Here is an 18,139-nt window from a genome sequence, read left to right on the forward strand (position 1 = left end):
AGATCTAAACAGAAAGGGCAGGTCTCCTCTGAAGAGCAGAGGAAGGACAGGCCTAGTCCCCCACAGAGAGCAGCATAGGGTCCTGAATGGGGAGCAGGGAGATCTTGAAAATAAACAGTTGGAGTTCCTGGCAAAAGGAGGCAGTAAATTCTGTAAAAGAAGAAGTGGTTTAAGAGACCCACTGCAGGGGACAGAAATCAGAGGATTTAAGCTAAGAGAGGGAAAGGCAGAAGAACTGTAAGTTAAGACATGGGTGAACTTTAAATTGGATTGATTAGGATTAAAAATAAAACAAGATTATCAACAGAAGAAAAGAGATTTTTAAGTGTTTATATTCAAGTATAAGACACAGTTAGAAATGGTTTTAAGCACATAGCAAAAGCACACATCTAAAAGTCTAAAACTTAAATCTAACAAGTTTCAGTTCATGGCTTCGTTTAAAATAGCCTTTTTTTCCAGCAATATGGTGACTGACCATTTCTTCGGTGAGGATCACTCCTAGAGGTTCAAGTGTGCTGCTGTTCACCTCCTTAGAACATTTTCTTCAGTCTAAAAGTGATAAACAGATTAAGTTAACTTGTAAGTGCAATTGAAGCATTGTTTGTATATGAATTCAAAGAACAATTAAACTTATTTTTAAAAGGGGCATTATAGCATATGATGAAAAATAGACTAATATAGACAAAATGTATTTATAAGAGTGTGTCTCAGTTGCTCTGTGTTTAAGGTTATGTGCAGTGTTGAAAGCCACACAAAATAGGGAGGGCTAGAAGCAGGAAGAAGCTCAGCAATGAATCACAGGTATGGCAGCGTAATTTTACAGATAATGCTGTTTTTCTAATTCTAATATAGGTCCTTCTCTGGTATTTGTATTTCTCTGAGGTTCTACCAGTATTGTATGATAGATGGCATTATCCTGTTTTTAAATTTTCTTATGTGCTTATCTCGACTATGTAAAACTGAACAAACAAAGCAGAATCATGTATGTAAAAATCATGCAAATTGCAACAATATCCCATTTATCTAAAGAAACAGTCTTGCAGTACTGATTAGTAAGATATCTAATTTTGGTTATATCTATGTAGTTGTCTTTTCTAGCATGTCACCCATGAACCAAATGTAATATGTATTCAGTTAAAAGTTAGGCTTTGAGCTTGAACATCCTTTAAAAGTATGAAACCTAAGAGTATTTAGTTTGCAGAAGAGAAAAGTAAGAGGGGATTTGATAGCAGCCTTCAACTTCCTGAAGGGGAGCTCTAACGAGGATGGAGAGAGACTGTTCTCAGTAGTGACTGACGGAGCAATGGTCTAAAGTTACAGAGGGGGAGGTGTAGGTTGGATATTAAGAAAAACTATTTCACCAGGAGAGTGGTGAAGCACTGGAAAGCATTGTCTAGAGAGGTGGTGGAATCTCCATCCCTAGAGGATTTAAGTTCCAGTTTGACAAAGTACTGGCTGGGATGGTTTACTTCGGGTTGATCCTGCTTTAGGGAGGGGACTGGACTCAGTGACCTCCTGCGGTCCCTTCTAGCCATAGGATTATAGGATTCTATGATTCTTTTATTCTGAAAATACTACAAATGTGGAGCTGAAAATATTATTCTAACCTTTTATCTTTTCCTGTATTATTTTGAAAGATTGCATGTTACAGATTGATGGTCCATGCTGTTGAATGCTGTGGTGATTTTTTTTCCTAACATTTACTTCAGATCAAGCATAAGAGCTTCTTTTGTTCTGGTACTCGCCGGTACTGAGTACCCGCACCTTGGCAGTGCCAGCCATGGGGGGAGGGGAAACCTCTTTTTTAACAAAAAATGCACTGCCATGCATTATTATAATTTCCACATAGTGTACACACAGAGATATGCATCAAAACAAAAAGCAGTCTAGCAGCACTTTAAAGACTAGCAAAATAATTTATTAGGTGAGCTTTCGTGGGACAGACCCACTTCTTCAGACCAGACTAGCACGGCTTCCTCAGAGATATGCATATTGACAGTTCAAACTTGCAAGACTGTAGTTGCAGATTAAAAGATTTTATAGGAAATCAGAGAGTGTTCTGTTGGCTAAAACCCTGCAGCTACATGCCATGCTATTTTTTCAAAGGGCATTATAAATACCTTTGAACATTTTCACAAATCCTTCCTGATTTACTTAGAAATATCTGATGAATACAAAGCCACAAGTCTCTCAGCTTCTTGGATCTGTTTGAAATCAAAGCTAAGCAGCAAATTATCGGTCAATATTTAATAAATGAGTTTAGATAATTCAACCCAAAAAGTACCAGGTGCCCAAGACATAAAATGTCAAAAGACTCATATAAGGTGCTTGTGTGAAATACCTTATGATCTTCTCTGATCACTAGCAGATTTAGAGAGATTACAAAAAATGGATTCACTATTCTGTAGCTGGCATTCCATTATATCTGCCCATTGTCCTTTTGGGAAAGGAAAAGTTTATTTAATGCCTTCAAAAATATTGCATGCCTCAATGACTGAAAAGATTAACTTTTCTAAAAGGAAAATAAAAACGTTTCACACTCTCTTGCAGTGTTATGATACTGAAAGTAATGATGCTAAACTTTGGGTGAGTAAGGCTTCTGTTGAAGAGGCCTAGTCCTGTGATTATAGAACATGATAAGTCAGAGGTTCTAAGTTTTATTCCTGGATTTGCCCCAGATTTCCTGCGTGGAGATAATTCCCCATGCCTCAGTTTCCCATCTACAAAATGCAAGTGGTATTCAGCATCGGACTTCACAGATCTTTAATTAAGACGATATAGATGGAATAAAAGCCCTCCAAAATACTGAATTCAGCTAAAGTGCAGATAACTTAATACCAAGTGACAGATGCAGGAATAACAAGATGCCCCCATTACATCTGAAAAGAAATATTTTTTAAAGCTGCAAACGTAGCGCGCTGCAACAGGTTGAATAGCATTTTAATGGTGCTTTGTTCTAGTTAAGTACTGGCATTAAGAGGAGTTTCATTAGGTGAAGTTATAGACAAATAACACTTGGATTTGTTCCTTCTCATCACAGATTAAATACAGTTGTTGTAATGTCACTGCTCAAGCATTATTTAAAAGGTTTCAGTAGACTTCCCAGGAAGGCCTATTTCCATCCAAATAAAACCAATGGGTAATTCCACCTTATTTGTAATGCCTGGTGGGACACTTAAAGCTTCTGTTGTTTATGAAGTAGTCCAGTGTAAGTAATTTGCCTTGATAAGAGATCTATAGCTTCTAGGTCAAAGGTCTTGATAGCCTGTGACCCAGAAACAAGAAATGTTCAGCCTTTTTGTGTACATAAAGTTTGGGCCACTTCAAATCCTTTTAAATAATTGTTTCAGTGCGTGTGTCATACGCCTGTAGTTTTGTGTGGATCTTCTCCAACTCAATAATTATTTTAAGAGAATTCTTTTAAAAATATTCCTTTTCAGTGATAGTTAGGCTGTCCAGAGCTTTGTATGTGAATTATAAATATCACATACACCTTCATAATCAAGCTCCCAGAGATGAAAAATGTATTAGTTAAGGATTCATTGAGTCAGGTTTTCCAGTAATTAGAGCATGGATTTGATGTCCTAAAAAGCATGATGGTTAATCTGTGAATCTCATTGTATTTCTTGATTTCAAAAGATCTCTTCCTACCTTACACAGTAGGAATAATTAGAAAATTAGCTTGATTTACTCCAGCTACCCCCTGCAGGACAGGACTTCATCAATTCTTCTGTCATTTATTTCCCCCAACCCCCGCCTCTGCCGCTGCTTGAACAAGCAGCAAAGGATAACAATAAAAAAGCATGCCAGTATTCTGAGCATATGCCTCTGCATTGTGTCCTATATGGTGCTGAGCAACTTCTGAGCACCATTTTAATCCCATTGACTGTAATTAAAGATTGCTTGCTATTTTGCAGCATCTTTCATGACTGGGATCTTTGTTGTTTAGATGGAGTCTTTGTGTTGCCTCAGATGTCATTTTACATATTGTCTATGGACTAGATCCTATAACTTATTGTTCAGTAGCTCTTCAGTGTCATGTGCACTGTTTCCATCCCCCAAGGCCAACCAGTTCTGAGAATGATCATGTGAATATGTGTAAGAATCCCATGTCATTAGCTGATTTTCTCCAGTTGCAAAAGTTGCAGACTAGTGCAGAAGAGTACAGCATGGCCCTATTGAGAAAAACTCATAAATTGTTTTGTTGGATGGCTAATTCTGATTTACTGAGGGATCACCCTCAACTGGAGTATAGCGTCCAGTTTTGGGCACCATATTGCAAGAGGGAAGTAGAGAAATTGGAGAAGGTCTAGAGAAGAGTGTCAAATTAAGTGTCATAATGTAGTAAGAAAAGCCAAAAAAGATTTTGAGGAACAGCTAGACAAAAATTCAAAAAACGATAGTAAAATGTTTTTTAAATACATTAGAAGCAGGAAGCCCGCTAAAAAAGCAGTGGGGCCCTTGGACGATAAAGATATAAAAGGAGCGATCAAGGAAGACAGTGCCATTGCAGAGCGATTAAATGATTTCTTCGCTTCAGTCTTCATGGCTGAGGATGTTATAGAGGTTCCTAAATCTGAGCCAGCCTTTTTAGGTGACAAATCTGAGGAACTCACTCAAATTGAAGTGACATTAGAGGAGGTTTTGGAGTTAATTGATAAGCTGAATAGTAACAAGTCTCCAGGACCAGACGGTATTCACCCAAGGGTTCTGAAAGAACTCAAATGTGAAATTGCAGAGTTATTAACAGTGGTTTGTAACCTATCCTTTAAATCCACTTTGGTACCAAATGACTGGAAGACGGCCAATATAACGCCAATATTTAAAAAAGGCTCTAGAGGAGACCCTGGCAACTATAGACCGATAAGTCTAACATCAGTACCAGGAAAATTAGTAGAAACACTAGTAAAGAATAAAATTGCAAGGCACGTAGAAGAGCACGAATTGTTGGGCAAAAGTCAGCATGGTTTCTGCAGAGGGAAGTCGTGTCTAACTAATCTATTAGAATTCTTTGAAGGGGTTAATAAACATGCGGACAAGGGGCACCCAGTGGACATAATATACCTAGATTTCCAGAAAGCCTTTGACACGGTCCCACACCAAAGGCTTTTATGTAAATTAGGCGGTCATGGGATAGGAGGAAAGATCCTTTCATGGATCGGGAATTGGTTAAAAGACAGAAAACAAAGGGTGGGAATAAATGGTAAATTTTCACAATGGAGGAGGGTAACTAGTGGTGTTCCCCAGGGGTCAGTCCTGGGACCGATCCTGTTCAACTGGTTCATCAATGATCTAGAAAATGAGGTAAGCAGTGAGGTGGCCAAGTTTGCAGATGACACCAAGTTGTTCAGGACAGTCAAAACCAAAAGGGATTGTGAAGAACTACAAAAAGATCTCAGCAAACTGAGTGATTGGGCAGCAAAATGGCAAATGAAATTTAATGTGGGTAAGTGTAAGGTAATGCATGTTGGAAAAAATAACCCAAATTACACGTACTACATGATGGGGTCAAATTTAGCTACGACAGATCAGGAAAGGGATCTTGGAGTTATAGTGGATAGTTCTCTGAAGACATCCACGCAGTGTGCAGCGGCAGTTAGTAAGGCAAATAGGATCTTAGGAATTATTAAAAAAGGGATCGATAATAAGACAAAAGATATCATACTTCCCCTATATAAAACTATGGTACGCCCACATCTTGAGTACTGCATGCAGATGTGGTCTCCTCACCTCAAAAAAGATATATTGGCATTAGAAAAGGTTCAGAAAAGGGCGACTAAGATGATTAGGGGCTTGGAACGGGTCCCATATGGGGAGAGGCTAGAGAGACTGGGACTTTTCAGTTTGGAAAAGAGGCGATTGAGGGGCAATATGATAGAGGTATATAAAATCATGAATGGTGTGGAGAAAGTGAATATAGAAAAATTATTTACCTTTTCCCATAATACAAGAACTAGGGGACACCAAATGAAATTGATGGGTAGTAGGTTCAAAACTAATAAAAGGAAATTTTTCTTCACACAGCGCACAGTCAACCTGTGGAACTCCTTGCCCGAGGAGGCTGTGAAGGCCAGGACTCTATTAGGGTTTAAAAAAGAGCTGGATAAATTTTTGCAGGTTAGATCCATAAATGGCTATTAGCCAGGGATAAAGTATGGTGCCCTAGCCTTCAGAACAAGGGCAGGAGATGGATGGCAGGAGATAAATCACTTGATCATTGTCTTCTGTTCTCCTTCTCTGGGGCACCTGGCATTGGCCACCGTCGGCAGATGGGATCCTGGGCTGGATGGACCTTTGGTCTGACCCAGTATGGCCATTCTTATGTTCTTATGTTCTTATGAAGAGCAACAAGAATGATTAAAGGTGTAAAGGAAAATCTATGAGGACGGACTGAAAGAACTGGGTTTGTTTAGTTTATAAAGGAGAAGACTGAGGGGGGAATGATAGCAGTTTACAAGTACCTAAAAGAGTGTTACAAGGGTGTGGGGGGAGAAAAATTGTTCTCCTTGGCCTATGAGGATAGAACAAGAAGCAATGGGCTTAAACTGCAAGGGCGGTTTAGGTTGTACATTAGGAAAAACTTCCTGTCAGGATGGTTAAACACTGGAATAAACTACCTAGGGAGTTTGTGAAATCTCCATCACTGGAAATATTTAAGAGTGGGTTAGATAGACATCTATCAGGGATGTCTAGATGGTTCTTGGTCCTTTCTTGAGGGCAGGGGACTGGACTTGATGACCTCTCGAGGTCCCTTCCAGTTCCAGCATTCTATGATTCTTCACTGTACCTTACCAACCTCCTGCAATGGGGGAAATCATAGGCTAATTAGATACTCCTTTATCAGAGTTGTTAGCTATGGTGTTCTTTTTGGAATGCTCATGCTGTTCAGTCTTCGTCTCTGTCATTCAGGTTATAGTGATTCAGCCTTCTCTTTGGATTCTTAAAGGAAACTCTTTCTGATCCTAAACGCATACTGAGTATTCGTGTAGGGCAAAAATTTGGCCCTGTGACACCACAGCACCCACAAAGTCAATCTAAGTTGTCTTTGATGGAGATATTGTAGGTAATGTATCTATGGTACTTGGTGAGAACTGTATGCAAGTCCACTCGGGTACTTTAAAATTATTTAGATGTTTTCTTTTAAATTTTATTTTAAATATGTCTTTTGAGCAGGCTGTCACTATAATGTAAGATATTTCTCTTCTCCTCCTGATACCTTGTCAGCCACCTGAGTGTCTGATGAAAAAGTAAAATCAAAACACAGGGAAAAAAATTTGTGTGGATTTTGTTATGTTCTAACTGCTAAACTCATTGTTTTCTACAGGTCAGTTTTTATCCTAAGTGTAAAACACAAAACTGCAATAGAATCACAGTGACTGCATGGCCCTGTCAGTTCCTTCTCTTAAGAGATCAAATAATTTTGAATGTAATGAATAATTTACACCTAGATATAATGCTTTAATCCTCATCTGACACTCCAGTTACCAGAGGTAACCTTTTACACTTAGCTTACTTTTGTTGCCATGAAATTGATTTAACCACAGCATCTTTTGTTATTATTTTGTTATTATATATGGCCTGAAACCACAAAAACATGCACGTGCTTTAGCACATTGACTTTGATCGGACCACTCAGAAGCTATATGTACACTAGCACTCCTCTATCGAAAGACCTCCCCCCTAGCAGGGGCCTGGAGCCCACAGCCCTACCCCATCCCCACCACAACTCCTGTCTTTGCCCCCTCACCCCACCCTGACCCCTACACAATGAAGAGGGATGCAGATGTTCTGAACCAATAACCATGTTTTAATGAACAAAAATAACTTGTGCAAAAGGAAGAATGTGTGTTGTACAAAACTATTTACAAGAAAGTGACATGTAAATAACTATTTACAGTTGGGGTGGGCTTGGGACAGGGAGTCAGGAGTGCTGAGAACTTGCATGGGGTGGGGGCTGCGAACCCAGAGGGGAGCAGGAGCCGAGCAGCATCAGCCTCGGGGTGCCTTCCTGCCACAGGTTTGGGGGACCATTGGAGTTGGGCTGGGGCTGGGGTCAGGAGGAGGTATGGGTAGGGAGGGGCTGTGGTGGAGTCTGGCGGACAGGGGGAGCCTGGGGCAGTGGGAAGGGCCATACCATTACCAGGGGATCGGGTGAGGGTCCAGCATGCCATGCAGGACCGGCGGGTGCAGGGCAGTAAGGACAGGTGTAGGGCAGCAAGGGCAGGTGTAGGGCAGTGGGGGGGTAGCATGTCTTGTCAGATGCTGATGGCAGTGTCAAAGTTGGACATGACTGCCACTACATGTCGGCCCTGAGCCAGTGTTCCATGATACCCTAGATGGCCCACAAGGCAGCGGTGTGATCCCGCATAATGTTCATGTGGAGGTACCACCAGCTCCTGTAGCTGAGAGCTTGGACGGGTGGAGAGGTGGGGTTGGGATAGATGGTGAGCCATCCATGCAATGCAGCCTCTAAGGCCCTGCCCCCAACCATGTCTGGCTACAGAGGGGTTCCTTCATGAGTGGCAGGTGAGCCAGGAGTGGCCTAGCCCTCCCCAGGGCCCACACGCACACACCTGTGGTTCACAGCGCTGCCCACAGGTGTGGGTCCTGTCTCATGTCTGTGAGTATGCCCACGTGCCAGGTGCCACACTCCTTGGTGTGTCAGGGGTCAAGACAGAGCCCTTGTGGATAACCTACATCCAGCTGTGTCAGGTGCTGTGAGGGCCCCTCCCACCTCAGGGCCTGAGGCTTGTCCAGCCTCCAATGGGCCTGGAAGCACAAAGCTGCTCATGCCTGGGGGCTGTTTGCTGGGTCCAGGTGGCACCACTCATGCTACATGTGATTGTATGTGCTGGGACCACAGCATGAGGTCCTGCCCGAGCTGGCCAAGCGACGGTCACAGCGTGCCCCATCTGCACCCACCTCCCATCCCCGCCCTGGGGATGTGTGATGCACAGAGTACTCACCAGCAGGACCCTTGCCCAGCTCCAACAATGCCCAGGAGGTGGCCTGGCTTCTACGGACCAGGTCCAGGATGAAGATGAGGCTGTTGGCCTCTGAGTCTGGCTCTCATGGGGGTTGGTGCCTGGATGCTTCCTTCTCCTCCTCCTGCATGGGTGTGTCAAGGCTCAGATGTGGGGGTGATGTTCCTCCCCCTCCCCCAGGTTGGTGCTGAGCCCCCTGTAGTAGGGGCAGGAGAGTGGTCCTGCCCCCAAGTGTCAGGCAGTGTCCCAGGCCTGGAAATAGCCCTGCCTCAGTTCTTTCACCTTCTTCCTGACCTGCTCCAGGGTGTGGTGGGAGAGGCCCCATTCAGCCAGGGCAGTGGACGTTCTGCTATAAATCTATGCATTCTGACACCTGGCTTTGGGGTCCAGGAGGGTTTCCTTTTCCACCCACAGGTCCAGGAGCGCCTGAATTTCTGCCCCACTCCAGACTGCCATGTGGGTTCCCAAGGCTCCCTGAAGATTTAAGAAGGGCTGGGGCAGGAATCATAGATTGGAGATTTCTATGACCAGGGTGTCTGCCGGGGCACCTGCCCGGTGTCCCAGAAGCCTCTTCTGTTTACATAAGGCCCCCGGAATGTCCAGATTGGCATTTTGTCATTTGTCAACAGCGGCATTCTTCCTCGTGGCTATCAACCAAAGTGCTGCATTCTATTGACTTACTGTCAACAGAACATGCTTTGCAATCTGAACACTCCACAAGTTCTGTCGACAAAACACTGAAGTCTAGACGCAGCCTAAGAGTTTATAGGGATCCCCTGGGTCTGATGTCTACATAATAGTGCACCAAATGATATGCGAGTTCTCTGCCAAAAGTCAGTAATACAGTAGTCATCATGCTCATTGTGAAATATATCTACTGGTAACATTTAAGGAGTTATTTATCTTTACTAGGAATTAAGTTCTTAAAGCCTTGATGTTAAAAGCAAGTCATTAGAAAGTCACAGGCTTTGGACAGATTCTGTTCAGGCTGGGGTTGGAAGATATTATCTGTGTCCAGTCGGGTGTGTATTGTGCATTCTATGTATCACTGTCCAAGTCTGTCAGCATGGGAAACCAGATGCTGATTAAAATATTGTGAGGTCTGTGAGAGAGGAAGGCCACAGGGAGTGAGAATTGCATGGGATTTTTAGAATTATCCCAATGTTTCTAAAAGTGCCAAAATACGTCCTTCACCAAGGAGGTGAACAGTCAGCATGGTCTACCTTATGAAAGGAGGTTTGCTGCCAAATCTAGTTGGAAAAATCTGCAATGGCTTTGGATAAGCTAAACATCACTAGACAAGATAATATCTTGTTAATTAAGTCTAGGCTTTATAACGTGTATTGTGATTTAATTTTATATGTAACCAGTTGATTCCAATATTTACTGTGTTAAATAAATATTTACTTGATTTCATTACAGACAGTGCTTGTTGACCATGGTTGGTCAAGTTGAAGTGTTGACCTTCCAACAGAAACAGACAACATTTTTCTCATGCTAAGGTCAGGTGAAGCAAGGTACCTCACAGCCCTGTGTACCACTGAGAAACATCACAAAAGCTAGGGGAACATGCATTCTTTTTCAATGTTAAACAATTCTGGCTATCTTTTCTTCAGAACCTTTAGTGCCACTGTACTTTGGAACAGAGACTTGACAGTTGGCAAAAGACCAGATGGAAGACTGGGGCTGGGAACCAATGGGGTTGGGAATGGAAAAGAGGGATGTGGAGTGACAGATCTGACAAGGAGCCATAGTGAGGAGGGAGAAGTGGGACTGGCTGGGCAAAATGACTTGGGCAAGAAATCAGGGGAAGTAAAGATGGGAATAGGACTCTTACTGGGCAAGGAGACAGGGAACAGGACTTCAAAGCCTAAGAAGTGGAGACTATGACTGACTAGGTGAGGAGAATGGAGGCGAGATGAGACATCAGTGGAGAGACAGGGACAGGAGTGGGGCAGAAATAGGGTGGGAGGAAAGAGGCAGAAGACTCTGTGGCCACTAGAACACATTCCCCTCCAGAGTCTAGAATGAAAGCCAAGATTGCTGAAACTCACCATGCCTCTTTTAATAAAAATCTCGGACACTGAAAGGTAAGATATCCTACCCCGCTCTAGTACTGGTCTGCTTACAGCATAACACCCTACAATGGATACTCGTGTAGTGGACAAGGCACTTTTATGGGAGAAATAACAGCATGTGATCATGTACTTAAGACTCCATCATAATGTATACGCATCAGGGGAAGAATTGAAGTTATACAGGTACCCTTAATTCTAGTGTTTCCCTTTTATTACTTTGCAACTTCATTGTTCTTCGTACATAACTTTGTGTGTGTAATTATTCAAGCTGAAATATAAAATTGTTGTGAACTTACATCTGACTTTTTTTGCAGTACATGGTAAGGTGTAGTGAGGAAGTTCAGTGAAGGTCTCCAGATGTGAAAAGGGGCAGTAATGAAATGTCCCATTTTATACTGCAAAAATATATGAGGAGAGAGCTATTTTGAAAGACTTAGGCAAATGTAATTCTGAATTAATTTTAATTATGAAGAATGCATGGTACCTCCACAATGCTTCACTAATTGGTTGTTCAAACTTATCCTTAATTGTTGCAATGTATGATGTTTATCTCCCCAGTCCATGACTTCTAGCTCTTCACTATTAATAACTTCCCTGAAACGTACAGGCCCTTCCAGAACAGAATTCTAGTTTTAAGATCCTATTTAGTTCTGAACTAAAATAAATTATATTGATCACATATGGTAGTAGCACTTTAAAAGTATGTTTCATTTTTAAAGGTGCTGGCAGTTTCAACAATATCCTTCATTTTCAGTATAGAAAATATTGCTCATTCTCCAGCTCAGAAAAGCAAACGGACACTTGCTTAAGTCCCATTGATTTTTCACGGGGACTTAGGTATCTGCCTAAATGTATGTCTGCATTGCTGAATAGGGAAGGATGGCTGCATGGGGATTCCAGATAAGTACAGCCTTCAAAAGAGAAGAGGTTTATATGGGCCAACACCATATCTGCGCAGTTCTAACTGTAGAAATACAAAGAAACCTCCAAAAATAAGGACTGTGAAGAATGATCTGGGAAATGAGAATAGCCAATGTTGGGCTAGCTATCACAGGGGAATGATTCAAAATGGACTTGGAGGCTAGGGTGCACATTTTGTTAATCTGCAAGGCAAAGGTAGGGCTGGCTTAAGGCCAGGAGAGAGTGTATGGGTGTCTAAAGGACTGGCAGTATCAGAGAGCTGACATTCAGTTATCACAAGAAAGACTCCCTCTTCCTGGAGGCAGTGGGCAACAAGAGCGTTCACAGTTCACTGTGTCAAGAAGCAGAGAATTATAAGGGGCAACTTTTATTATCTCTTTAATTAGCTGTCATTTGTAATGGACATCTCCAAAGGCATGTTAGGCCCTGACCCTGTATTGTAAACAACTAACTTGAGCCCTGAAGCTGTGCAAGGTTTCATGGGCATCAAACCAGCAGCATTTAAAATGAGTTTTGACTACTTGTGTGACAAATTGCTCAAAAAAGAGAAGAGGCAACAGAGAGAGAGTGGGAAGCCATGACTGATATCTCAATAATTAATTTAGCCAATGTTCTTACCTAACGTGCAGACTTTCCAGTACGAACACAAGTGAATTCAATTTACAGAAATTATTCAGCACTACATGCTGCTAATAAGACAAAGCTGGTAAATATGATTGTATTCAAATCTATTAAAGCAGTGGTAGAGCCGCTATGGCTGTTTCCAGTCCGCTTTTTCTGTGCATTCCAAGACGTGAATGCATACTGCTGTGTACACTCTCACTGGTGAGGGAAGAGAAGGTAAGAATCAGAAACAACCCAAAATTAAAGGTTTCCTAGGTTTCTTTTGCTGCCTGACTTGCGTTCTTCCTGTCAACACTCTCTCAAAAATAGCAGAAATCAACTAATACCATACTACCAAAAATTAATGGTTGATTCTTAGATTTTCCAGGATAACTTTTTATTCATAAAGGAAAAATGTCCAAAATCCCAACATTGAATTTTCAGATGCTATAAATGTCCCTTCCTCCAAATTCATAAGCCGCTTCTACACAGCACTCCCCTTCTGGAAGGGGAATACAAATAAGTGAGATTGAAAATGCAAATGAAATGTGAATTTATATATCTCATTCCTCATTTGCACATTCTTGAACGATTGCGCTTCTGGAAGAGGCTTTTCTGGAAGCAAAAATAGCCATGTAGATAGGGTTCCTTTGATAAAAGCCCTATTTTCAAAAGAACCTTTCTTCCGGAAATGAATGCGGAAAAAGGGTTCTTTTGAAAACTTTTTTTTTTCCTAAAGGAACCCTGTCTACATGGCTGTTTTTGCTTCTGGAAAAGCCTCTTCTGGAAGCGTGATTGCATGAGAATATGCAAATGAGGCATAAGATATGTAAATCCATGTTTTGTTTGCATTTTTTGTCTCATTTCTTTGCATTCCTCTTCTGTAAGGGGAGTGCTGCATAGACGCAGCCAAACAGGTTCCACTTCCTTTGTCCCTTTTTCCAAAGCAGCCTGGTAATAGGTATTGAATAGTAAGACGATGATAGATTTCTTAATCTTGCTCCACCGGAGAACCTGAAGAGATAGGGAATTCTTAAAATCCCCCTGCCTTTCTAACTAAATTAACAAGCTCTGCCTACTAGAAGAAATAAGCCCAGAGGTTCTTTCTTATTTTAGAGCCATTGGTGCCTGCATAATGGTTGTTTTAAATTTATAAAAGAAACAATAGATTCACAGATGCTACAAACATCTCATCACCACAGTTTAATATGTTATATACCTATAATTATGACTACATCAAATGATATTTTTACATAGGTGTATTGTTTCATACTCTGCACACAGTGGGAAACTCGTAACAGAGAGAAAGCCATGCTAGTCTATATACTATCAAAACAAAGAAGCAGTCAAGTAGCACTTTAAAGACTAACAAAATAATTTTTGGTTCTGTATGCCTTAAATATTGAGTCTGTTCTGGTCTGGCTATGGTCTGAAAAATGGGTCTGTCCTACAAAAGCTCACCTAATAAATTATTTTGTTAGTCTTTAAAGTGCTACTTTACTGCTTTTTTGTTTTAATGGGAAACTCAGTGATGACTGATGCAAATGTGTAGGAAAGAAATAGGTCTAAGTTCAAGGCAGAAAGAGAGAATGTAAATAATCACAGCAATGAAACAAGTTTTTACCTATGTCCAAGAAAAGCATGTACATTACAATATTTCTATCAGAGGATGGTAAACAAATATTTAAATAATGAACAAAACTCAGAATTGAATCCTCAACCTTTTCCCCAAGTGGAAATAATGTATCTGCTTCTGATGGTCTGTTCTGTACACTGCTCTCTCTCCTCTTAACCCATGAACTCAGCTGTTTCCCAGGCTGATACCTCATTTGAGGATTGACATTGTGGGAGTCAAGAGTGGTATACATCTAAGTGTGGAAACGTTATATATATATAGCCCTCCACAGCATTTAAGAACCATGCAGGGCCTAAGCTGGGGGCTGGAGGGTGAGCAGTAGGCAGAATGGACACTGTATCCCTTTCCCATTGTGGAAACAGCCTGTGCATCTGCTACAAATGAGCTTCTCCAGAGGCAAACACAGGGGACACACTAGAGTGAACAGGGAGAGGTAATTATGGACTCCTTGGTTTATAAATTCACTCACCCAAAAGAAACAGGGTTCTTGCTCACAGAGTGGGATTTCCTACACCACTGCTTTTGCCCCTGTACAAGGCCTGAGTAACTGGACTTTGTAAAGAGAGGGATGCACATTTTATTTTTACATTCCTTTCCTTTTTTACTATCAGTTGTTTTGCCTGATTTGTCAAACATATTTACTGATTCTTATCAACTTGTTTTGCAGCTCTAATCTTTTTCAAACCTTTTCAGCAATAACTCTAGTAACACTGATATCCAATTAATCTAGAACATGAATTATAGAAGCATTATTATAACTATTTGTTTAACATATATTACAGAACTTAATGTGGAAAGGTAGCTTTAAGGATATGTGAGTCCTGAATCATGGGGGCTCCCAGAATTCAGTCTGACAACATCAAAAATCTAAATTCATCATGATAAATAGACTTTTTTAAGCTTTAACTATCTAAAAGGGTTTCCATTTAGAACATTGCTGGTTTCACCTAATAAATGAAGACCCTACAAAATATCGTTTTTTAAAGTAGTATGTTTGAGTTATAAAAGAATAAAAAGTTGAAATACTTATTATACATACATGTCCTCTAGATCTGCAAATAAACTTGAGCTTCACTTTCAGTACTTGAGTAATCCCACTGCTTCACTGAAACCATTAACATGGATTAAAAGGAAGAATATGAATAATTATAAAAGCTAGCCTAATTGGGCCTTGTTTTGTAATTCAGTTGCATTTTAAACTAAAAAAAAAAAAGTGTTCCAGAGCTAAGCCCATTCCAGCTTTGGCAGATGTATAGTTAGACTTGGAAAATACCGGAATTCGGGCCCAAAGACAATGGATACTCTGGTTCTAAAGAGAGCGGATCTAGCTTATGTGAAGCTAACGATGCAAAGTTTTGTGTCGCTATACCAGTGAAACTGATATAGTCTTTATCCTCAAGTACAGAATGTCCTGCTATCGATACATGTGTTGCAAAATATTTCTGAAGAAAGTCAGCTATTTATTATATTACTGACAGATGTTTTATTGTAACTCAGTGTCTAGCCCCCAACTGTCTGCAACAATTTTCCAAGACCTTTCCATAACAGATACTAACAGTTGAAAAATAACAAGATTGTGCTCTTGGAAAAATCTATCTAAAAGCACAGTTTCTATTAAGTTTAATATGACATAGACTTGGAAGACAATCATCTGACCCTTTCCTATCTTACTGGGACATTGAAAAGAAAGAAGATGATCTCTTATAAATTAACCAAAGTTATCAAATAGCTGAAGTTTTTCCTATCAACTGTATACTTATTAAATCACTATTTACATTTCATGGGTTGATCTTGATGAAGTTGGAAGCAAGAACAGGCCAAATTGTAATCTTTTGAAGATAAAAGCAAAATATGTGTATCTAGTAGTAAGGCACAAATCATATGTATTGTTATTTTAATATCTGTTATTTTGGATCCTCAGCAAGTCTAAATCAGTGTAGCTCATGGACATCATTAGGGTTAAGCTGATTTATACAAGCTGAGAATTTTGACTTATATTTATTGGAAGCTCTATCCAGCTTTGTAGGGAGATGGTTTTTATGTTCTATTGAATCTTTTCCATCTGTAAATACCATGATTTTATGGGTTCCTCTATGTGATACTATAAAGAAGAATAAAAGGCACCACCACAGATGGCCCCACCAGAAGAGTTTTCAAACGTTCAAACTTCATATTTTTCTAAGTCACCCCTTTATGATGTCATCTGACAGATGTTACAAGAGAAATTTAAATAAACTGTTTGCCTCCAGCAGTTCTCCCATTTCTGGTCAGCCCTAAAGTAATTAAGCTATAGCTTATTTACAACCATGGATCTCTAGTAGTCTCCACTTATAAAATGAGCAAGTTTGGTTAAAGAAAGAGACAATTTTACAGAAGACAACAAGGTCTCAAATGTTGTCAGATTAAGGCCTTTCGCCCTTTTTTCCTAAACCCCAAAACAAATTTGCAAGTCTCAGCAGATTCAACAGGTATTACTCAGGTAACATTTTTTAAAAAATCAATGTGAAATGTCTTTGCATATGTAATGCAGGTTTGGATCCATAAACATCTGCTTTGGGCATTTGAATTTCCCCAATCAAATACGTGGAAGAAATTAAAACTGTAAGGTACAAAATGTACAGTGTTCCTAGTGAGATCACTGAAAGTGTATTTATACAAAAAACTACATTGAAAGAACATGCAAGACTGGAAATTAAGTGCTCCAAAGTTAGAAAGTGCAAGAATTAAGGTTGCCTCTGAAACATTAATTTGGCCCCTTCATGCATATGCATTATTATATAATCTTTCATCACATTATTACATTACTGTTTTTTCTTCACATAAATCATCTCATTTGGTATACAAGTTAGATCTGTTTGGGAATGAATTATTAATCTGTAGTAAACATGGCAGTAACCTGTAGGAGCCCTACTTCATTTGTTGCAGAAGTTGGAAAGTGCATAGAGGAGACAAGGTATTGGAGGAAGAGAGAAGAGATCTCATGATTGTCATGTGAATGACACCTGGAAAGTTGGATTTTATCCCTTCCTCTGGCACAGTTTTTTTGTGCTACGGGTGAAGTCACTGAAATCAGCATGGTCACAGGTGGCCTCTTTAGTTCATCCTTAATGTTCGTTTAATGTTGTGGTTTGTCAAACTTTTATCAGTACCAAGCTGTTTAGAGTATTGCATTTATCTGCTTCTTTCTGGCCACTGGCTCATAGCAGTGTTGAAAATCACATAGTTTTGGCTAGCTAAGCCAAACTCTTGTTAGAAGAAAAGGGATGGAAAAGTGAAGAAATAATAGAGGATGAAAAAGAACCCACAAGACCCAGGTGATAGCAAAATCTCACATCTCAGATGATGGACCACGCCAAAGTTGGTAGGATTGGCTACATCTTCAGCTTCCTTGCTCTGGACTGATCTCATCAGTACATCTCTCAGTATCAGGATCAGGATGACAAAGGTCCAGGGTCTCAGATAATAGCAGGTGAAACTTGCTCTAGCAGCACATTTTTCCCCAAAGTATCTTCCCTTATGAACCCCACAAGGGAGTGACATGTGGAATAGCCTCTCCCCCTCATTATTCTGTCCACCATTTTGGCCTAGATTCTGATACATCCAATTTTGATTTCCAGTTCCACACATTTCCTGTTTAAGAAGCACAATCTTATCCTCATCCTTCAGTTATACGTCTAGGTCTTTTTGTTTTGACTGATTCAATTGTCCATCTTGCTTTGGAAAAGTCACTGTAACAACATTTGTTGATGTAGATTGTGACATTTCATGAACTTACATTCACTTCCTACAGAGCTGATAGCCAGGGTTAATTAGTAGGCCAGTTATTACAACAGGTTCCTGTAGAGAAGTTTTAGGACATCAGGAGCCAGAAAAGTTTTGCTGCTGGGTAACGAAGTAATAGGAAGTGAATGGTAGTT

General features: G+C 40.5%; 1 long non-coding RNA gene across 1 annotated transcript in view; it reads right to left on the reverse strand.

Moving 5' to 3' along the window:
• Positions 1-393: 393 nt before the first annotated feature.
• The window catches only part of LOC142012059 (uncharacterized), a 36,439-nt gene continuing 18,693 nt past the window's right edge, over positions 394-18,139 (reverse strand). Inside the window, exon 4 of the long non-coding RNA XR_012645249.1 lies at positions 394-549. This is a non-coding gene — a long non-coding RNA (uncharacterized LOC142012059). The remainder of the gene's footprint in view (positions 550-18,139) is intronic.

This window comes from Carettochelys insculpta, chromosome 4, assembly GCF_033958435.1.
Source record: "Carettochelys insculpta isolate YL-2023 chromosome 4, ASM3395843v1, whole genome shotgun sequence".
In the NCBI taxonomy this organism is placed as follows: Eukaryota; Metazoa; Chordata; order Testudines; family Carettochelyidae; genus Carettochelys; species Carettochelys insculpta.